Source organism: Rhyacophila brunnea, unplaced genomic scaffold, assembly GCF_057557595.1.
Source record: "Rhyacophila brunnea isolate RB1 unplaced genomic scaffold, BYU_Rbru_1.0 scaffold_14, whole genome shotgun sequence".
Taxonomy (NCBI): Eukaryota; Metazoa; Arthropoda; class Insecta; order Trichoptera; family Rhyacophilidae; genus Rhyacophila; species Rhyacophila brunnea.
In genome coordinates, this window is record NW_028232796.1 from 39,611,492 (window position 1) to 39,618,323 (window position 6,832).

Sequence of the window (6,832 nt, forward strand, 5' to 3'; positions counted from 1 at the left end):
TGATTGATGATTTGGTGTAATATCTTTTCGATCTACTAATAATTAAAGAAGTTATTACAGAAAAATCATTACAATTGAAGGTAAATGCTTTTTTCCTTAAATTAAAACTTAATTAAAGCTCAATTAAAACCTGAATTAAGATAATAATTCGGCATTTGCGGCTTACTTCCTTTTTACAGAATGTGTATTTAGTTGTATATGTTACGCCGAATGTGCGAAATTGAATATTACATGAAATGGGCAAAATTTTGCCTAAATCATGAAAAATGCAAGCCCGTTGCCTTATTCATGAATTAGACAAAATATCTGAAGAGTGCGTGAATTCGGCAGTAATTTTTCTGCCTCGTTCATGTATTGGACAAATTAGATAGTAGCGCTACGGTGGTATTTTTTGCAACTAAACTAAATGTATCAAATGCTCATGCATTGGTCAAAATGTACATATATTATCTATGGTGATGGATGATCGCGCTTCGGTGGTGTTTTTTGCAACTAATCAAACTAAACAAATGTGTCAAATGTCATTGATTATAATATAAAAATATACCAATCAATAACTACAATGACGTTCATATCCATTTACTATGCGCAAAAAAATCTAGAACTATAATATGATAACGGAAGAATTTTATTGAAAATTATTTTCGCGATTTGATTCGTGCTTGGGTATCAAACGTGCAATGGTCGATTGAATGTTTGTGATAGTTTGTTGACACTTGATAACTAACCTCAAAATGGACATTCAGTTGAATAATTTAATTCAGAATTACAAAACCTAACCTAATAATAATAATATTATATTATGTCCAATTATAACTAATAAAACCATCCGTATTAAATTTACTTTTTCTTCTGTCATGTTGACAGTTCAAGAATTCCATACCCTGGCGAATTCATGTACTCAGCAGAAAATTTACCTAATTCATGAATAAGGCAACAGGCTTGACTATTACATGAATTAGCCAAAATTTTGCCCATTTCATGTAATAGTTAATTTCACACATTCGATGTAACATATACATTGTTAATATCTAAAAAAAGCATTTTTCGAAAAATCGAGGGTTACGACCTTTTTCCCAAACACAGTCAATATACATAATTTGAAAACATCTCATGCACACTACACACTAGAAAAAATCATTTTGTAGAAAAAAATATGTCACCCGACTGGACTTGAACCTGTATCTGCTGGATTCGCGTCAGTATGCTTTTCCAATTAAGCTATGGGCATCTTAGTTAATTACGATGATTTCAACTAGTAGTTGTTACTTTAATTTCGTTATAATGCTGGCTATCGGTGTTAGTATATTAAATTAAGGTAGGTATCAATTAATTCCTTAATATGCATGAGATGTTTTCAAATGATGTATATTCAATATTATTCATGATTGTTTTCTAAATATCTTAAAATCACTCCACATGATCTGCTCATTCCGCAGACGCTCCTAATACGTGAATAATTATGATTCAATTCCATATTGAGATGCCATTTGATGATCCATCCTTTATCAGCCTTTCAGGATAGGCTATTTCGCATTTTCACTTCTTGTTATTACTGTTGTCATATCATACTATTTAATGTTTAAACTATGCAGATTCAGTAACATAACAATAATAATTTATTATTGCAGTGAAATTGAGATTGCAGTTTTTGACAAGCTAAAATAGTTATGTTCGCCACAAATGAATACACTATGCGAAATGAATTGCAGCTAATTTAAACAGTAGAGAACGCTTTCGTCAACGCCTTTCATTTGGAATTGGTCTCCGTCAAAAATACTATAAATTCCACTCCACATCCCTGATTAAACAGTTTTCAAATACAAAAATGTGAAAAGGAAAGTTAATACATAATTATAAATGTTCAATATAAAAAGAAACTATCAACTAAAATATAGTATTAAAACACAGTGCAAAAATTAATATATATTATCATAAGATTATGGTATGGTATTGGAAGCCTGTGATTTTTTACAGGATTTATATTATTATATTAAAAATTAGATTAAAATAATACTAATAATGGCAACACAGTCAGTAAAATATAGTCAATGACAATAATTAGTAAAGTGTTACCTAAGGACATCTAATGATAGAATTAAGAAACATGCAATTTATAGGTGTAATAATTAATTAAGGTATCTGAAACCATTAAAAATAAAAATGAATACTTTCTACATTAAATTTATAAATAAACAAATTTCTTTTTTATTTATTTATGTATGTTGAATTGGTTTTCGGTATAGTAACCATGGCCCCCACAAGGGGGGGGCTGACAGGGCTCTAGCCTGGGGGCCCGAGCTCTGGGGGGGACCCGCATGGCGCGACTACCTTATAAATGAGATAAACACACATCACAAATTTGCTATAATGGTAAAAAGACGCCTGCGGTGCTATTTTACTTTAACAATAATAACATTTTAAAATGTGATTGTTGGATGCAAATTTTGAATATTGTATGTCGATATTCGAAAACTTCATAACTCAAGTGGATTTATTAAAATATACAAAAAATCACTAGAAATACACTGAATACCCTTAATTTTACCTGGAACACCATTTGGAAAAAGTTTTTGTAGAGCGTCACACTGCTTTTAACCCTAGCGATAGGTAGGGGGGCCCGACAAAGATCCTGGCCTGAGGGCCCGCTTCATGATGTGGGGGTCATGATTGTAACCATAGTTACACATTAATATTTTATTGAAAGAAACAGTTTTAAACATGCTAGGTTTTTGGGTTATCACAGGTTCTTCTTCCTTCACGACGGACTTCTTCGGACCAAAGCATGTATTTGAAACGTCGAGGAAAAAAGGAGAAATAGCATAGAGTGGCAACCCAAAAACTAACATGGTAACAAACAATGTAATTAAATTAAATAAGAATATATGTAATAATTAGATTCCTTCAATAATAATTATTATTAGTTTCAATGTTTTTAGATGCGTATTAACTAATTAAAACATTTTTGATGAGACTTTATTAGTAACTTCATTAAATTGCATGTTTCCTATCGTTGGATGTCCCTAAAAGCACAACACTCACCCTTAACAATGTATTTTATAATATGAAATCGGATTAGGTAACCACAAGAATAAAATTATCTAATATAAACAATGACATATTAAATGGACGACTCACTTCATACCCGGCGCGCACGAGAAATTGTGCATGAAAGTCATTCACAGATGTATAGGTAGATGTCACGTGACCATTGTAGTATCCGTTTCCATTATGCGATACAAGCTTCGAGAATTTATAGTAATATAACCTTTATTGTAATGGCGTATTAGTGTCATGACTCATTGCGTTAGAAACAGATTCTCGGTTACTTATGACTTCTCGGAGATTAGACGCAAGTGAGCCCAGCGAATCACAGGCGACTGACTGTCCAATGGTTCCTGTAATTCAATTGCATTGAATAAACATTCATCAATATCTTAAAATGGCATTTTATAAATAATACTAACACATGCAAAGTGATATCCCATCTTTCTTGGAGTGTTAAGTAGATTTTTTTACAATTTTTAACTAGGCACATTGGCATTTTGTAACATAATAATAACGGTTGAGTCGAAACCTGACAGTCAGAAATTTTGTATGGGTAGACCCAGCGGTGTCGCCAGACCGCTTGCAAGCAGAATGTTCATTTGAGCGTAGGATACCGATATTAAAATATGAATTTCGCCATCCGGCAGACCCGACACAAAGTGAGTGTCATTTTATATTCTAGATGCTTCGTCCATATTAATGTCATTGAATATAAAAGTGATTGTTTTTGGATTTCATTCACAAGAGTGTATTTTTTTCTACTCAGTGTTTTAGAAATTTATACAACATAAAAAATTAATATTAATACGTAGATAGTGTTAAATTATATTTATGTATATTATAAGTATATTTATTTATAGGAGTATGATTTGGTAGGACTATTCTTGCCGACTATATTAATGAGCTCGCACATACAAACTTAATGCAACAATGTACAGATGACTTATCAATTTTATCCATGCAATTTAGTTGATATCACCAAATATTATATTACTTAGCGCAAGAGGCATGTGGAAACAATAGAAAGGCATTGTTTATTGGTAAAATTTGTTTGTAGCGGTTGTTCGATTGTCATGTTTTAACAAACTCCAAAGATATCTTGAGAACTAATGATGTTGGAAATGGACAATAATTACCTAACGATACTATGGCCGCGTGACTTAAGCGCCTGTCTATAGTGTCAAGGGTCCCAGGTTCGAATCCTGGGTCTGGCAAGTACACATATTGTTTTTCAATTTGTGTATGAGTCAGGGTATGGACCTAATAGGTTGAGCAAGTGGCTGACATCCATTTCTCCTAAAAATGAAATCTGTTAATTCAAACCTCCACTCTGTGGAGGCCCATATGATCCTATTAGGATTGGACATGGTCGAAATAAGAAGAAATTAACGTATTTGAGAAAGTCGATGAATTCCTATATCTAGAATCACATTGTATCACTTCTCAAAATGATTTTAGTCAAGAGTTAATAGAATAATTAAACTGGGGAATAAATCTTACTACGGTTTACAGAATTACAATACATATTTTTCTTGATTAATCTATCTATCTGTCTGTAACGCACGAGAGAAAACATAATGTAAATGTGTAGGAGAGAGCGAGACAGGGAGAAGACGTATTAAAAGGGATAAGGTGAAAGAAAACATACACGTGAACGCAAATTATAAATTTGTTTGACAGATGTTTACATTGCAGTACTAACATATCCAAGTATATAAAAAGTATTACATGAAATATTAATTTGTGAGATGCCAACTTCTATATACTATACAAATAGATGAAATTTTGGAAGTGTATAAATCAAAGTGAAAGTGAGAAAAAATCAACAAAGTGGCGTATACATAAGAAATTCATGTGTCATCTGATACTATGATCAATCAAAAAATAGAAACATTATTGATGAGGAAGAACCATTAGCTAAATGTTGCCGCTTGCAAATGAATGAGTTCGAGCCACACCCAAGAAGGTTGACAGGTGGCACTGCCACGATTAAGATGTCTTTCAAAGAAAATTAAATAAAGCTTTACAAAACACTCATACTGATCTATGGATCAGAGCGCCTTATTAAAAAAGGGTGAGAAAAAGTTGGATATTTTTGAAAGGAAGATGTTGAAAAGGGTCGTCAGAGATGTGAAGATAACAACACGTGGTGAGGAAAGTACAGTGATCCCTCTATTGTATCATATATGTTAAAATGGGGTGATTCTGTTGGGCAGGCCATGTCTCAAGGATTACAGACAACCAACTACCGGAGAGGTGGGTTGGGACACCTAAAGTGAGTTGATTTGAAAGAGACATTTATAATCCGTGAGACAGTGAAAGGAGCTTGCTTCAGATACAGGGGAGTGGAGCTAATTCCAGGAGACAGTCAAAACCTATGTTGACTTTGAAATGTCGCAGCTATGTGCGAGATCAGTAATGTGGCAAGAATAGTACTTAATTATATAATATGATCTAATTATTTGTCTTGTATATAGATAAGGTTAAAAAGACAGATGTAGCATAGTCATATATTAAAACAGAAAATAACACGTCACTACATGAGTTTCTTCCCTGACCTGCCCCCCCATTATGCGACAATGAATATCAACCAATCACAGCTTTGCTTACAAATCGACTAGGTCACACGATAAATGTCTCAACTGTCACAACATTCAAAGGGAATAGAATATATTCAATTAAATATGGAATTTAATATTGTAAGCGTTGTCGGTACTTCCACATATTAACCTTTTTGTTTACCTACATAAAATTGCATTTTCATAATTTCCCAACACAAAACAGCATTTTTACAGGTTGCGTTACTGGCTGACAGACTGATTGTAACTGACAGCCAGTCCTACAGCAATGTACAAACTGGCATACTAAACAATCTCTGTTAAAATCGGCTGTGCCCCCTTCTTGGTCTTGTAATAATTTGATGTCATTGAAGTTGTGATTATATTGAGATGCACGGCGACAAATTTAGTCTATGGTTTCGTCATTTTGAACGATCACCATCTCTGTAAATTCAATGATAAAGAGTGCCAATTCTAATGAATTAGTATTTTGAATTATTATAAATTAATTTTATCAGTTTCTACGTGTGCGTACGTTAAAATTACTTGTGATATTATATTCATCGATGATATTTTGAACAGAACCCAACCTGCAGACCATAGATAATAGACAACATTCTTATAGAAAATACATAGTGCCAACCCGCCTAAAAGAAAAAACACTGTGGAAAATGTGTAGGCATGTAGAAAATGATAAAAAACGTTCATTGAGTCATGCAGGTGTCGATGACCTCATTGTTGTTCTGGTGATTTCGGCAGATTTTGGTTACTGACAATGTTCGTTTAAAGGTTCAAAATGTGCTACAGGATGGGAGCATCGGTCTGATAACATTTTTAACACAAAGAAAAATGACATTACACACTTCTTTCCCATGGCGGCAGCTTACTGTGACATCACTTGATAGTACGCGACGTGCATCTCATTATTCACACAAACTTTATATATAAAGTTCCTTAACAGAATAGTAAATAGTAGGAATTATTCTCTAAAGGAACCCTTTTATCCTGTAGCCATTAGTATAAATACAAACATTGTTTTAGTATTATGGGTGAAGCACAGAACTTAATTCCTACATTATATTTGGCATTAATATGTAATTACTATTTCATGATCCATTTTGGTAAAATAAAATTAAAAACACTATCATTTCGGCTATTACTATTTATGGTTAAATATATATATAATATACCAGACAATATGTGGGTCTTTGTTATACTATGTATTC